The sequence below is a fragment of the Meleagris gallopavo genome, chromosome 11 (assembly GCF_905368555.1).
Source record: "Meleagris gallopavo chromosome 11, MGAL_WU_HG_1.1, whole genome shotgun sequence".
In the NCBI taxonomy this organism is placed as follows: Eukaryota; Metazoa; Chordata; class Aves; order Galliformes; family Phasianidae; genus Meleagris; species Meleagris gallopavo.
Window position 1 is genome coordinate 6,251,597 of NC_139414.1, and position 16,142 is coordinate 6,267,738.

General features: G+C 40.3%; 1 long non-coding RNA gene across 1 annotated transcript in view; it reads left to right on the forward strand.

The window, feature by feature from the left end:
* Positions 1–631: 631 nt before the first annotated feature.
* Positions 632–16,142, forward strand: part of LOC146543615 (uncharacterized) — a 157,560-nt gene continuing 142,049 nt past the window's right edge. Inside the window, exon 1 of the long non-coding RNA XR_014885594.1 lies at positions 632–772. This is a non-coding gene — a long non-coding RNA (uncharacterized LOC146543615). The remainder of the gene's footprint in view (positions 773–16,142) is intronic.

Sequence of the window (16,142 nt, forward strand, 5' to 3'; positions counted from 1 at the left end):
CAGGACCAACTATGGGACAGACAACGTCTAGGGCCTGTTGAGGAGGTGACACAGTGTGTGTGTGTGTGTGTGGGTGCATGTCTGAGTGGGTGGGAGGTCACTGAAACATTAAAGGCTCCAGGTCAGCTGCCAGATAAGCTCAGTGTTGTCCCCCACTTCCACAGGGCTTCTGAACTTGGTGACTCCAAACATTTTTGTAATCAGAGCAATCTGAGAAGGGAATCTGCAGATTCAGAAGCTGGGAAGGTTGGCACTAACAGTGATAAAATTACTACTTCCTCCAGAAAGCCTGACTGCCTCAACAATGATGAGCAACAGAGAAAGCCAAGCCTGGTTTCTGATGAGCTGATGCTGGTCCCCTGCTTTCTAATTTCAGTCTTCTTTTTGAACGGGTCATACATTTAATATATTCATTTCACAATGCTAGCTATACGGGCTTTTGACAAATTCAGTGTCTCCTTCATTTTCAAAAGCCGGACATTTCTCTCAGCGCGCCGCCTTCCGTCCCACGCGGCACAGCGGAGCACCGGCCGAGCGCCAGAAAAGCGCCGCGGCGCGCAGGGGGACTGCGCGAGCAACCTGCGCGAGCAACCTGCGCGCTCGTGCCGCCCTGCGATGAGTAACGGTCATAACGGTCGTAACGGTCACATCAGCAGGCGGCCGCTGTCCGGGCGGCTGTTTACCCACGCGGCGGGGCAAATACGTGGAGAAGGCAAATACAGAGGCAAAATGCAGCTCTTCCTCCTGCTACGCCAGGGCTTCGAGCATTGAGGTATCGCCGCAGACATTCACAAAAGTTGTGTAATAAAGCAGCAACAAAGCTAAGATTAGCAAGGTTTTAATTTTTAGATATAAAAGTGGTAGTAAAATGCGTATTGGGCTCGTTAAAAACGTGCTGAGTTAAGTTGTGACAGGAATGAAGCTGAGAATTTGTGAGGGTGCAGTAAGATGTGCGATCCTGTCAGCGCTTCAGTCCTGTGCGCTTCTGCTCGCTGTGAGCAGTGTCTGAGCGGCAGCGATCGTAGATTACATCGCGGGCGGCAGCACGCATGCGTGCGAAGAAGCCATCGAGTTCCCATCCCTCTACTGAGGGCGGGGCGGCCAACCCGTGAGTCACTCGGCAGTCTCTGGGATTGCTTGCAGCTTGCCTGAGTTGAGTATATGTGACTGACAACTGTTACCCTGCCGGAAATCAGTCCATGAAATTCTGTTCATGTTGACATGAACAAGACTGTTGTCTTGTCGGTGAATAGGAAGTTCTTAACTTCAGTAAGATTCTAAATAGGTTCATAGCAATGGAGAAAAAGCTAGGGAAAGATATTTATTCTAGACTGCAAGCCAGCCTCCTTCTTTCAAAATCAGGAGGAGAAGAAAGAGTAAATAGATACTCAGAATGCAATCAAATATGGCCACTTTTTTTTTTTTTTTTTTTTTTTTTTTTAATTTCTGTCTGATGGTAAGGGATCTTGGTGTACTGACAGACCATTGGCTGAATACGAGCCAGCAGTGTGCCCAGGGGGCCAAGAAGGCCAATGGCATCCTGGCTTGTATCAGGAACTGTGTGGTGAGCAGGACTAGGGAAGTGATCCTGCCCCTGTACTCAGCGCTGCTGTGTGAGGAGCAGTCCCAGCTCTCTCGTAGGAGAGATGCTTCTGTCCTCCCAAGAGCTTGGCTGCTGTTTGCTGGGCTCTTTGCAGTGTGCCCAGGTGGGCTCTGTCGTAGTGGGGAGCCCAGACCTGGACGCTGGGTCTCAATAGGGCTGAGCGGAGCAGAATGGAGTGATGACCTTGAGCTGCTTCTAACGCTTCTCCTGATGCAGTCCAGGGAAGCGATGTCCGTAGAACTGAGATAGAAGAGCTCTGCGGTGCCTCAGCCTTCTCTCCTGCCGGCGCTTTCTCATTCCCACCTCTGGCCCTCAGTGCCTCTCGTGTGCCGTGTCCACCAGTGACAGTCACCTCGTGTGTCTCTGGCAGGACCTCTGACGTCTGGCGTTCCTCAAGCAGGATCCTCGGTGGCTCACAATCTGCTCACAGGATTCTGGTATCTTGTGCAGGGCTGGCAAGATCTCGACGTCTCATGTTCCAACAGGAAGATGTTGATGCCTCGAAAGTCCCCAGCAGTACTGAAGGTGGGCTGGGTGCTCAGGGCATTTCTAGGCACCTGCCCTATCGTAAGGTCACGGAGTGATTCTCTCTGTTGACATCACAGGGCACACAGGTAGATGGAGATTTGCTTTCTGGTAGTTGTTGTGTTAATAGTTTTGCTGTTTGTTTGCCAGAGTCCACCCACAGGCTTTCACAGGGGCTGTTTCACAAATATTGAACATTAAATGATTGTTTGAAGCATCGGATGTAACAGATTTTAGATTGCTGTTGATAAATGCTCCAGCTGTGATAGTTCTGGTATAGGATATAAAATAAATGCTATCCCAGGTATTCCTCACCGAGAAGTAAGGGAACAGCACTTACTTTCCTTTCTAACCTTACTAGTTCCCCTCTCAGCAGTGACTGACTTTTAACGTGACTTGAGAGGAAAGTACTATGGTAAAACCATAGATTGGCTTGGGTTGGAAGGGGCCTCAAAGACCATCTAGTTCTCACAACTCTGTTGCGGGCAGGGTTGCCAACTGCTGAATCAGGCACCAAAAATCAGGCTGCCTGGGTTCCCATCCAAACTGGTCGGGAACACCTCCAGGAATGGGACATCCACAGTCTCTCCAGGCCGTATTTGCTGGTACTTCACCACTCTGTCAGTGAAAAATTTCATCCTAACATCTAACCTAAATCTCCTTTCAAATCTCCTTTCTTTATTTTAAAACTGTTCCCTCTCGTTCTATCACTATCCAACAGTTTAAAAAGTTCATTTTCCTCCTGTTTATATGTATTAGAAGTACACTATCAGGTCTCTCCTTAGCCTTCTTTTCTCCAGGATGAACATGCCCAGCTCCCTCAGACTGTTGTCTTGCTCCAATTTATAGGAGGGAGAGGAGGTTCTTTGATATTGCGTACCCGGCGTGAGATTAAGAAACAATGGTTCAAATGTTGGTCTGACCAGTTTATTACAAATCTTAATCAGGGAGATGGGGAAGGAGGGTTGGACACTATTATGAATTAGGGTAATGGGGAAAGGAAGGAGGGTGATAGAAAAGATAGGAAAGAAAATACAACGAGTCTTTGTAGGAAGCAAGAGGGAGATGGTCACCACCATGGCCACCATGGATCCAGCGTGGTTCGTAGTTCAGTCAGTGATCTTCAGTAGTGGTGGGTCATCAGGTGGTGGTGTTCCGTTGAGGACGATGTTGGCCACGGCGATGATGGCAACTACTTTCCAATGGTAGTACAAACTTATTTCTAAGTCCAGAGTGGTTGAGTCAGCTCTTTTGGAGTGACAGCTACTAGCTTTTGGATCTCAGCAGGATCTCCTTTTGTTCCCCTCTTCCGGGCCTTGTCAGCAGGGAGCAGGGAGGCGCCCACTTGTATCTTGCCTTCACAGGATCTCAATCTCCCGTAGCAAGCTGGAGTTATTTGGTCACAGGGTAGATCTTCCACCAGTAAACAGTCCTGAGCACTCTCTTCCAAAGGCAAAATTGTCCACACAGAGATGTTGATTGCCACATGGCAACACCCATCACTCATCTCCTAGATGGGGACTCACAAGGGCAGAGTAGAGGAGAGTTTTAGTTCTGTGTTTGTATAGCGAGTAAAGCAGCACTGGCACACTGTGACAGGAAGAATCAGCTATTGTACAAATATATATTTTGTTATAAAGAAAGATATATATTTCTCCTGGTTTTGACTATCATGAAGGTAGTTTGGTAGATGTGTGGAGGCCTTTGATAACTGTCTGATCAGGGAACAAAAATACTACTGATAGCATGTGAATGAGATGAGACAGCTACAAAATGTCAAATATTGAGAGCTGGAAATAGCAGGGTTGGGGAACAGTTTGCATGAAAGCTCAAAACTGAAACATGTCATGAAATCCATTTCAATACTTCTGGATGTTGCACTTAAAAATTTAAAGCTGAAGTTAATTTGTGGTTAATTTGTGGATGGAAAAATGGGCTTTATAAATAACTGGCTCATTATGAATGCTCGCAGCTCTACATATAAGTAATTTACATACTACTTTGGAATGGGAGATGTGGTGTTTCTTTAATTTCTTTTCGAAGTTACATTCTGTTTTATCAGAATCCAGGTCATATTTTTTCAGTCCTCCATGCTTTTAAATAATGAACATACTTAGGATGAGACAGAGCCATAATTTTACCCTTATTCTCTTTTGCTTTCTATTTGCCATGGAAACAGTGAAAATTTCTCTTCACTCTTAAAGCTCTTGAGCACTTTTAAACATTAGTTTATCAATATGAAATGGTGTTAAATGAGGAAATCAAAATAACTGATGTAATCTCTGAAGATTTCTCTCCTATCTGTATTTATTAGAAGTGACTTTAAGGATTACTCAGAGTGCTATGTGGATAATATTAACTAACAAACAGTCCCCAATAACTCTACTAAGGATTAAATAGGCAGCCAACAAATAAACACATTTCTATGTGATTATTCCACTTCCTGTGCCAAGGGAAATGTTTTCAGACTGTCTGATGAAATAAAGTAGGTGAAACAGAATGTGACCCCAAGATACAGTTTTAAATAAACAATATAGGTCTTTTGGTGAATTCAGAAAATACGGGGAACTCTAGAAACTCTCTTCTATCTCTCCTCTTGAGATTTTCTGGCCGAAGAGCATTCCTTTTTAGGGTGTGATAGCACAGGGTAGCTTGTGATGCTGGCTTTCCAAATTGTTGGATTAGGATGATTGGCTGACTCCTGGGAGAGGTGGGAAAGAGCAAAGGAGGGAGAAAAAAACAAAGGGAAATAGAACTGCAGCCAAGCGGTGTTACTGTCTGTCTGTGGGCTGCAGGAGGGAGCCAGAGGGAGACAAAGGTGGCACACTGAAAAGTTATTATGGCCTATAAAATGCGTTGAGCAATCCTTTCACTTTTCCCAGCATTGCTGAGTTATTGCCTCAAGTTGCATGTTCCGTTGGGCATGCAGCCTCAAGAGCAATGGGAATGCTCAGAAATGTGATTGAGCAACCTGGAGCAAAATAGACTCCTGAACAGAAAACTGGTAGGGATGTAGGATTTAGTTAATGCAAAAAAAAAAAAAAAAAAAAAAAAAAAAAAAAAAAAGCTTCTGTGGAGAAAGACACTAATCTCTTGTTTATGGCTAAGCCTAGGTGTGATTGTAGCCCCCCCAAAAAACAAAAACCAAAGGCAGGAGAAAGTAACATGGAATGGGCTGGTGGTACGGGATCTGTGGAATCACAGCCTTCTATGTCTTTATGAATGGGGTATGGAAACATCTGTCTGGCAGTGTCAGTTGATCTTGTTTGACAACTAGGAGATAAATAGGTGATTTGAATCATTTTCATTTTTTTATTCCATCCTTTTATTGTCCCTTGATTCTATGAAAATATGTTCCTAATATGCATTGCATAAAATATTCCTGGAATATATTAGTAATATTTTCTGGACAAACTACTTGGGAATTCGGAAGTTGTATGCTTCTTCAGAGTTTTCAAGACATGTACAGCTGGCTATATGATGACTTCTCATCCATCAAAAAGAAGCCACAGGATTTGGCAGGGCTGGGGTTTGCTCTGTTCCCACAGGAGTATACAAATTTAGATTTCTTTCCTGGGTTTCTGCCAAAAGCCTCCTTTGGGGAAAAAATCTGTACTGTCTCAACCTGCTACCTTTCATTACTTCCTTTTTTGTTTGTTTGTTTCTTTCCCCTTAATTTTCTCTCTTTCTAAAGAAATTGAAATATTTTTTCTGTTAAATCAGTAACAGCTCAGGCAACATCAATATGCTTGCCTGTGTATTGTATGGGGCCTTCTTTTACAGACACAGAACTTAGTGGGGCTTGCTGCATATCTGCTCTACCATTTTCAGACACTGGTATTTATATTTTAAATTTCTTATTTAAATTGGTTGCAAATATGGGTTTCCCAGAATCCAAAGGCTACCTGTGAGTTTGTACACACTTCTATGTTTCTGCATATAAATACAACTTTTTGCAAGGGTTTCTTATGTAGTGGAATATAACAGTACGTCTGGTTCTCAAATCTGTTAAAGTAGATTCATGTTTGAATGGCATTGTTCTCTTTGCTCAAGCCCTCCTGAATGTGAATTCTGAAGATTTCTGGATGCATTTTTTTCCCAGTGTAGCCTTGTAGGAAAAGCAGTTTTGTAATAAAAACACTTGCCTACCAGAGATGAGTCTGCCCTGTTAAATGTTGATCTAAAATTTCAAACTGTTCTAGCATTCATTAGTTCAGTTGCCATCAAAATCACTGGAAAGCTTGTTGTTTATGTGCTCAAAGCTAGACGGAGATAATGCTCTTTGCCTTCTTGAGATGCTGGGAACAGAGAATGACTTTTGCAAAGTTGAGTTAGGTGCCTTTTATCAAACACTTTAACAGCTCTCTTTGCTATTGGGAGAGTTTTCCTCAGTCTGATGCATTGCCGATGTGCTGCTCTTACCCTGGCAGCCAGCTCTGCACACCGCCTCTTCATTGGATGTGTGCAGGAAAAAAACTTTTTTTTTTTTTTTTTTACTTTGCTCTGGCTCTTGGCTGAGTCTAGTCTGTTGGTAATATTTTAACATGTGAAGTGAGGTTTTCAGAATCACATTCTGCAGTGGTTTGGGGAGAAGTCTGCCTTTGGTAGCTTTGGAACCTGGACTGATTTCAGCAATGGTTGACAGGAAGATAAAGTCTATAAGTTTCTAGAAATTTTCTGAAAATATGTGACTAAGGTGTAAGAAGGAGAACCTTCAATTGTCTCCTCTGCAGGGAATGTTAGAATGTGCTCTGAGGGCACTGCAATTGGTCAGAGATAGGTTAAAAATGCACAGATACCAGGCTTCTAAAATCTTAAAGCTACCTGTTTCTTGATCTCCATCAATAGATATTTTCCCCTAAGGATAGTGCAGCTGAGCTCTTGACAATTCGTGTCCGTAGTGTCAGCTGGCTGACCTTCTCTGAAGGGTGGCTGTAGGAAGAACAGGTGGGTAAATTCCAAGTGACTTTTTGACATGAGACTGTCCTTTGCTGGTGTCAAGTGAAGAAGCAGCTTCCGGAAAGATTCATGGAAGCACTAGCACAGTATTTGCTTTAAAAAGTGCAATGTGCTATCTGCATGGCGGAAGCTAACAATGTAGGTGAAGGAGCATGGCCCCTTCACTGCTGTGATCCAAGCTCTGAAAAGGCTCACCTGCACCTCTGTTAAACCCTGAACGCATTCCAAGGTGCAGTGTTTGTTGTGGAGCTCAAACTGGGAATGGAATTTCTGTGATCTTGCTGATCAAAGACATTGCCAGATGAGTGAAGAAATATCAACTCAAGGTAAGAGTGACTAAAGGGAAAGTTCTTTATTAATTCACGTTCTACAGATGTTTACAAGAAGTAGTGAAAGGAATTTTAACCCTCGTGTTCTGCTGAAATTCCAGGCTCTGTAATTACATTGGCTCTGAGGTCCACTTGCAGTTTCAATATAAAAGCTGTGCTGCTTTGGGCTGTAAACTGCCACATGGTTATGCTGCTCAGCTTCAAACAGGTGCTGGAGTTCATCTGCCAGTTGAATGATTAAATGATGTATCCAGTTTTACACAGTGGTTTGTTACATTTTTTCAAAGCCTTTTCAGGATTGTTCAGCATAAAATAATCAGAAATAACCAGCAGAAATGAGATCCTATTTGAAAGGTGACTTTTTATCAGCCAGATTGATTTTTGGAGGAGGATTAATTCTTGTGGTTACTTGTATGTTTTGGTTAAGCTTAGAACATAAATGCTGTATGCATCCTGAAACTTAGGTCAAGTATTCTTACAAAGATCAAGAATGATTCAACCACATATTTAGTGAACTTTAAATCTCATTTCTACTTATTTAGGAGCAATTTCTGAGTTCAGTTTACTTTGGACTATTTTCTTTTAAAATAAGTTTTCACTGTTTTGTGGATAATGATTTATAAATTGAACACTACAGCAGTGCACAGGGTTTCTGATATCTCTAGCCTGGTTTGGGCTTTATACTGAATGGATAACATTATAGTAACTTCTGTGTCTAACTTAAAAATTTTGCCATTGTTCTAGAATGATAGTGGTTTATTCTGTTGATTCTTCTCTATTAATTCAGCTCACATGACAATCTGAATGATAATTTGGGTACTTTACATACACATTGTCATCTTTCAAAGTAAGTATCTGTGTTTTTGGTCAAGAGGCTGCCGAGTGAGCTTAATTCTACAGACATAATGTCAGTGCCTGTGCTCCATGAGAATGAGCCTGTCACCAAAACTAGGCAGTCAAAATGCTTTAAGTGGTCAGTCACAGAAGAAGTATTAATGCCCTAGCGCCCATCTGAGGCTGTTGGCTCTACAGTACAGGATTGTCTTTGAGGTGTTTGTATTTAGTTTGTTTTTTGCCTCTGTGGTTCCTGCACCAGCAGTATCTGACTGTTAAGCTCCTTTCTTACTGTTTGTATGCCAAGCCACATATTCTTAGCTTAACACTCATATGTGGAAATGCTGAGAATTTTTTTTATAAACACCGAACTATAACTGAATATAGAACTGCTTTAAGTGACTGGAAGGCAACTGCTGAATTTAATCAGACATTTAATACATGCTATATATTCATATAACTTTCTCTCCTTCCTATTAACCTTCTGTAAGAAGAGGGGTAAGAACCCTGTGTGTGTGCAGTGGTGGTGATGAGTTTAGTTTAAAACGGTTTAAGTAGGGTTATTAATGCTGCAAGATGCTGTGCAATGCAGAATGACAGGTTCAGCCTGCATGTGGCTATTTGCTATTCAAGTAACTTGAGGGAGGGAATGTTTTCTGGTTTGCCTTGGACAGTGAGAATCTTTGCACTTAATGCAAGTTAGAAGTATTCTCTGCAGACTTCGTACAGGCTTCAAGAACTTTCTGGGAGCTGCAGTACCATGCTCTTGCTATTCATTCCTGCCTTCAGGTAAGCAGTGACTGAACGCTGCTTAATCCAAGAGGAATCATCTCTCTTTGATCAGAAGTAGTCTGAGCAGTGTGCTCTCTGCCTCCACTGTTTCCGCCGTCCAAATGAGGGGGCTATATTGCCAGTTTCAAAAGAAATTCACATCAATGACCACACTGAGCTGTGACTTTTCTTTCTTCTTCCCTTCCCAGTTCTGTTGATTTCTTACATTTTTGAATGCTACAGTCAGTGAGGCACTTACATTCTGGCATACAGTTCTGGCACTAGAAATCCCTGCTCCCCGTGCCTTCTCTTAAAAGGTGATTCATCCACAAGGCAGTAGCACGTTGATTATTATTTTCAAGCCACTCCCTTGAGAAATTTTGCAACTTTAACTTTCATAAATTTTGCATATAACATTCCAAGGAAATATAAATGTATAAATAAAAATTATCATAATTCATGTGCCTATGTAATCTTAAAGAAATGAAAAGAGTTCTAGCTAAACAAAGTGACCCTGTCTTTCAGTCTGAGCTATTTTGATTATTATTGCTTTGATAATTATTTGATTATTATAGCTTTAGGAGCTAACTAGCTGAAAAGCGATGCTGTTAGGTTCAAAGTGACAGTGTAAAATACAGGGACTTGGTCAACCAATGAGATCCTTCTTGTGAAAGATCTGAATTTGAGTCAATTCATTTTTTTATTGATCTCATCTTAGATGTTATTCTTTTATACTGTGATTCGAATTGAGCCTGATTTTTTTTTTTTTTTTTTGCTTTATTTTGTTTTTAATGTTTTGAATGTTATTTCTGAAGACCACTGTTTCTTACTTTGTCTTCGCTGGATGGTGGGAAGAATGGTGTGTAGCAAGGGGGAAAATGCTGAGTTATTTGTTATTTTCACTATAACAAGAGTTGTTGCAGCTGTCTGGCTCCAGATCCCAGGAATATCAATGATTTCCTGTTCTCAAACTGAAGGAGCAGGGAAAGTGTGTCTGTTTCTCCAGGAGAGGGTGTCCCATCACTGCTAGCCAGAAAGATCTTATGCGCTCAGGACTAGCACAGATTCTAGGCTGCTTTTCCTAATGCTACCACTAAGCAGAAAACAGCTTTGAGAAATGCAAAGACAACAAATTGTAGTGAAAGAATGAGTTTGAAAAGGTTGGTGAAAATGCTACAAGTATAACTCCTTCCCTTACCTTTTGAGACTATCTATGCTTACAAGGCCAGTTAATGAAAACAGGATCTAGCTTTAATGCGCTGTACTTACGTAACAAACAATCCCATCTGATACACTTAATTCATTTCTCAAATAAAACATCTGATTTGTGAGCTTTATTTCTGTCCTTTTCTATTTTTACTTTCGTAAGTGAAGTGTGATCTTCATGGCAATTAATATGTTGCATAGGCATGTGTCGTAAAGTACCTTTATTTAATTTTATCTACTCTTCTTTTTAAACAGTGATTCATTTTTTAAATGTATGGCAGCTTTAATGACAGTTTGCATGAGGTTGTAGAAGTCAGTCTAGCTGATGACTGTTGAACAAATATGTGCAAAATTTAGTTGGGTTCTCAGTTTCTTTGTTATAGTTTTTTGTTATTGCTATTCCTAATCCTGCCAGCCGAAGATCGAGAAAAAGAAAAGCCAGACAGAGAATCAATAGCAGGGAAATTAAATTCTAATATAAAATGACAGTTTGACAGTGAACATATTTGTCATGAATTGCAAATGCAGCAAAGAGTGAAAACCATAATCTGATTTCTTCTGATTTTTTTCATCCTTATATAGAATGTATATATATTTTTTTGTATGAACACTGTTTGAATCACAGAAGCCTTAGTGTAATCAATTTATGTCAGAAATGAATTTAATATTATTTTTTATGACAGTAAGTGTTAATTTTAGAAGAATTCACACTAGTTCAAAATCAGAGAAGTATTCTGTGCTGGACTGAGTCATTTTAAAATAACAGATAATCTTAATAATTCTGTTCTTTTGTGCTGGGATGTCACAGAAGTAACTGAAGTTGGTATTAGATGTGAATCAAAGCACTAGCCTTGGTCATGAATTGTGGCTGCAATCAAATCCAGACCCAAGCCTTTTGAAGGGGTAGCTGATAGCACTGTATATGTATCATGTGCTATTTCTGCATTAGTGTACTTGGCAATTGTTTCAGTTGTATCTCCAAGTGTTGTATGTAGTATTTGAGTTTTTCTCCAGCTAATTCTAGTTCCATTTGCTGGAGCTGATCTTTGCTCTTTTTTCTGGAATATCCAAAACACCTTGTGTCATATGTGAGCTTGAATGTAGCCCCTCATGGATTTTTTTTTAGCAGCAGAGGTTGATGCTGGTGGGATGGCAGCAGAGGTTGGACCTTCCCACCAAATTTGTTACATTCTGCTGTGACAGATGGCAGCAGAGTGGCAGTCTGACAAAACGACATCTGACCCAGAAGTGTGTATGAAGGAAAGGTGTGTCACTGAATTCCTCCATGTGGAAAAAGTGGCACCCATTGACATTCTGAATGTTCCTGGAGCCCAAACAATGGATGTGAGCACAGTAAGGCAGTGGGTGGTGCATCTTAGCAGTGGTAACAGTGGGTCATCTCTGCTGGTGCAGATTGTTACAAGTGTGACATGCAGGCTCTTCTTCATTGCTGGCAAAAATTCATACCTAATGAAGGTGTCTGTGTTGCAAAATAGTGTTTTGTAGCTGAGAATTTGATCTATCATACAGCGTTGTCGTGCTATTTGTAGTTGTTGTAGTTTCCATGGAAATAAATGGAGTCATTACGTTTGGAGTTTACTACATAATAGAATGCCTGGCCAAGTGGTTTGCTTCACTGTGGTATTGAACCCATCCGTACGGTGGTGCATGCCCGATGGAAAAGATGACATCAAGGAAACAAATGTTTGGCTTATGCTCACTGAAGTTTCCTAATGAGGTTTAGTACCAGTTTGCTGAGAACAACTTTAACTTTGAAATGCTATGTTTTATTAGCATGATTCAGATTTTCGTTCACAGCTAAAAACAGGTCTGTTATTTGTAATGCTACATCTTAAGAAAATTGTACATTCCCTCTGCCTTGCCTCTGACTCTTTGGATGTGGATCACAGCTTCTGTACTTGGACTCATTTTAATTTTTTTGATTGGTGGAACTGAAGGATCATCAGCTGATTCGTAATGAGAATCGTAATGCTGTCTCTTCCAGGGGTTCATTAGTGCCTACCTACTCATCAAGGCTCCCCAGCTATGGCTGTACTCTTTGGAAGCAGCAAGCAGATTCCATGTAGGTGTGTAGTAAGTGTCTGTCAGCAGCATGAATCAGTCTTTTGCGATTGGTCTGTTGAGTAAGAGATTCTTTTGCTGCTTTATGTCACCCACACTTTATAGCACTAACAGCCCTTGCTGCACATAAGGAGTATACATAGGCTCTTCTACTTGCTTAAACAGCCTGAAATGAGATGGCTTAAGTGTGCTTTCTTGCTTCCAGATTTATGCTGGTTATTCTGCCAAACTGAACCATGAATGTCAAGCCATTCCACAAGTCTAGAAAGGATAATAAAAATATTTATGAATGTTACAGTTTTAACTGTTACGTTTTTTAAGACCTCCACATCTTGGACTGATTTATGGCTGTTCATCTCCTTATTGGAAAAAAAATCAAAACACATTACATACAAAAGAAATTAAGGAAGCCAGAAGCTATGCTTTGAAAAATCTATCTAAAAATAAGAGGTAAAGCTATAAAATTTAATATCCCACTGAGCGAAGAAGGTTTTTCTTGTCAAGCTACAGAGTGTGTGCAGTTTTGCTGAAATGTAGTTCTCATTTTGCCTCATACAGTCTCTGTGGTGGTGACTGCTATTTTTAGTTTAGACGTGGACTTTTTAATTGCCTTATTTATGTTTTCATTCTCATCTTAAGAGATGTATTGTAACTTATGTATTGTAATGTTCGCTACATTCTGCATGTTCAATTCTGAACTCTGACATGCAACAGTGTTGGTTTGAGCTGTGGCAGATGGAAATTCAGCACGACTGACCTGCAATCCCCAGGTCTGAAAGGGAAGTTGAGTCACAAAAATAAAAATTCCACAACAGAACGAATGACAAAAAACATTCCTACAGACCAGCTGGTGTTGTTATACACACGTTGTGACTGTGCTACATCATTGTCTATATACTTTTTTTTTTAATAATAATTTTAGCTTATATTTTCAGTTGGTGTGGCCAGGATGTGATGGTACAACAGAGGCAGCCAGTTGTGAAGGCTTGTTTCTATTGATGGCTGTAAGTGTAGACAAATAGTGCTGTCCTTCAGAAATGCAAGATGTGTGTAATTTGCACCCTTTTAGCAGCTTAACAGAATGATTCTGGAAGTCAATTAGAAGAGTGAAGATGCAAAGTGAGAAACTGTTTGTTCCTCTCAAACAATGTTTTTTCTGATTCTCCTGAAGGAATTCCCATCTTGGAAAGATGTTCTTCCTGTTTCATTAAAAGTCTCTCCAGTGGTGTCAGCAAACACTGATGAAAGTTTTGTTTCTTTTCAGAAGTTAAATTACTCCTTCTTTGATTTGCCATTCTGATAGCCATGTAAGCAGTGGTCTGTATGAGGAGAGATGTGATTTTTAATACTAAGGTTCTTGGATGAAGAGTGTAGAAAACTGAGGATTTTGTCTGGCCAAGGTTGTTTTGTCACTTTTGAGAGAGTAGCAACCATCCCCCAAAGAATAAAAAATAAGTTTGTTAGCTATTGCTGAAAATTAGAGTTGTCAGATGTGGTGAACTGTACCACTGTGTACCACTTCATGTTCAAATTCAGATCATAATCCAGAAGTTTTAGCCTAATTAAATAACATCATAGAGTTAAATAACATCTATATTTTAAAAAGTTGTATTGAGAATTGTAGGAGACTGAATTATTCTGATTATCCAAAGAAAATGTAGTTCTCAGAAAATATCTTTTTTTTTAATATATTTTCTTTCCAAGGTGATATGAATTGCCTCAAACAAGTTATTAGATAAAACAAGTTGTTAGATAAAAAGAACCTCAGATATCGATAGATTTATGTTGCTATATGCCTGTATGCCTGCTTACCTATGCAGTGTGACAACAGCATGCTAGCTTATGAATTGTTTCCTGGAAACACTTCAAAGCTCTTTTTGTTGCTGCTTGCTTTCAGCCAGGTCAGGGAAGATGATAGGAAGCAGAGGCTTAAAACACCAGCTTCCCATTAGACTTGCTGAAGTTTTACTTCTAGTATTGTTTTGTACTTGCTGCATGTCCCAGAAAGCATGCAGGTTTCTTGGAAAGAGACGTAACCTATGCTCTGCACTACTGTGATGGAACTCCAGAGGAAATGGCAGAACAATGTTTTGCTTCTCTTCAGAAGCACAGGCCAAATTCCATACCTAGAACATTTCCTTGTCCAAGATGTGCATGTATAAATAAAGTGAGATATACATTAGAAAAAGAAAGTCTAAGTGCTCAGGTACTGCACTAGTAAGTCCTATATAAAAACTTCTAAGTACAGCTAGGAGAGAACACAAGTTAATATATAGAATTGGTGCTTTAAGGTATTTCCAAAAGCTAACTTCATTTAATGTCCTCATTAGTAAAAATTTCCAAAGCGTTCTCTCGTTCCCATTATTTCATCTGTCATATGAAGCAGTGGAAATCTGAGACTGGTTTTCAAACGTAGTTCTGGAAAACTGTCCCCTCCCTTTAGCCTCTGCCATGAAATATAGCACAAAAGAGCACTTATGAGACATAAACTACAGAATACTTGCAAAAAACGAAATGCCATAGACTCTGTGGGCTTGCAGGCATCTGTTACTGTTGTAAAGGGAATTGAGAGGGTTCCAGGTTTGCAGGAACATGACAGGACCTTCTTTCACAAGCTTCTCTTCCCAAAGAAAAACAAAGGCTTTAGGCTTAACAACAAGCAAGAGAGATATATTACAACATAAGCAAGGATACTTAACATATTAAATAAACAAAATTCATCCTGTCTAAGACAGCCAGAATGTAAATAGTTTTTTTTTTTTCTATAAACAACTCCCCCACCATGTGGTGGTGCATTTTAATCCTTGCTTCTGTGCTCAGTTCTACACATTTCAGTGGTTTTGTGAAGTGCAAAAAACTCTCTAGCAGTTCTCCTTGATCCCTCAGAATGGTGTGGTGTTTTTTTTCCCCCTCACATTTCTTTCAGCATGCAGGTGTTTGCACCCTATTTGCTTTTAAGTTTCCTGTCTGGATGCTGTAACTCTTTCATTCAGTAATCTCCAAGGTCAGCGTTGGCTGAGTGGCGTATTATGCTGTATGATGAATTGGAGGTGGTAGGGTGCTCATGGAGCAGTGACTCCTGGCAGTGCGGTAGGGAATGGCTCAGCTGGAGGAATGGGTGCAAGTAACTCCACCTTTGATCTTTAGAAGCCTATTTGTGTCTCTAGTTATGTCCATCACTGTGTTTGCAAAATTTCTATTTCTGATTATTGCATAGGGCAATCAAAACATAATTTAGTATTTCACAGGAAAAAATTAATGGTAACTGATGCAATTTGTAGTATTTTTAGTATTTCTATACATTCATTAGCCAGCCTAAGGTTTGCTTCTTCAAATACTCACACACTGAATAGATCTACCTACTGATACTTAGGTTGTTTGTTTTTGTTTTGTTTTCCTTCCTGAATGGTTACAGTTAAATTAAAACTCAGACATTTCAGTTGTTCAGATGTTGAACTGCATTAGGCAAGTGCATGCTTCCAAAACATTCAGTCCAGAAAACTACTCCCTAGGAATGTAAATGATACCTTTAACCCCTCTCTTACCTCTCCTCAGGAACTATACTGGTAGTTCTCCTCTGAAGAAGGCAACATGATCAGAACCATATGAATGGTCTGGAGAGGGTGAAGGCAGTCAGCCACCCAGAACTGAATGTAAAGCATCATTATGGGCTCATTCAAATTGCTGGTTATCATTGAAAGCTGAGCCTTGTACCAACTTGCCAAAGGTACTTTTAACCCATTAACACATCATCATAATTCTACAGTAATCTGAAAAGGAGAAAATAAACCACAAAAAATAGTTTTCCTTGCCTGTAACTTGATCTAGTAAAT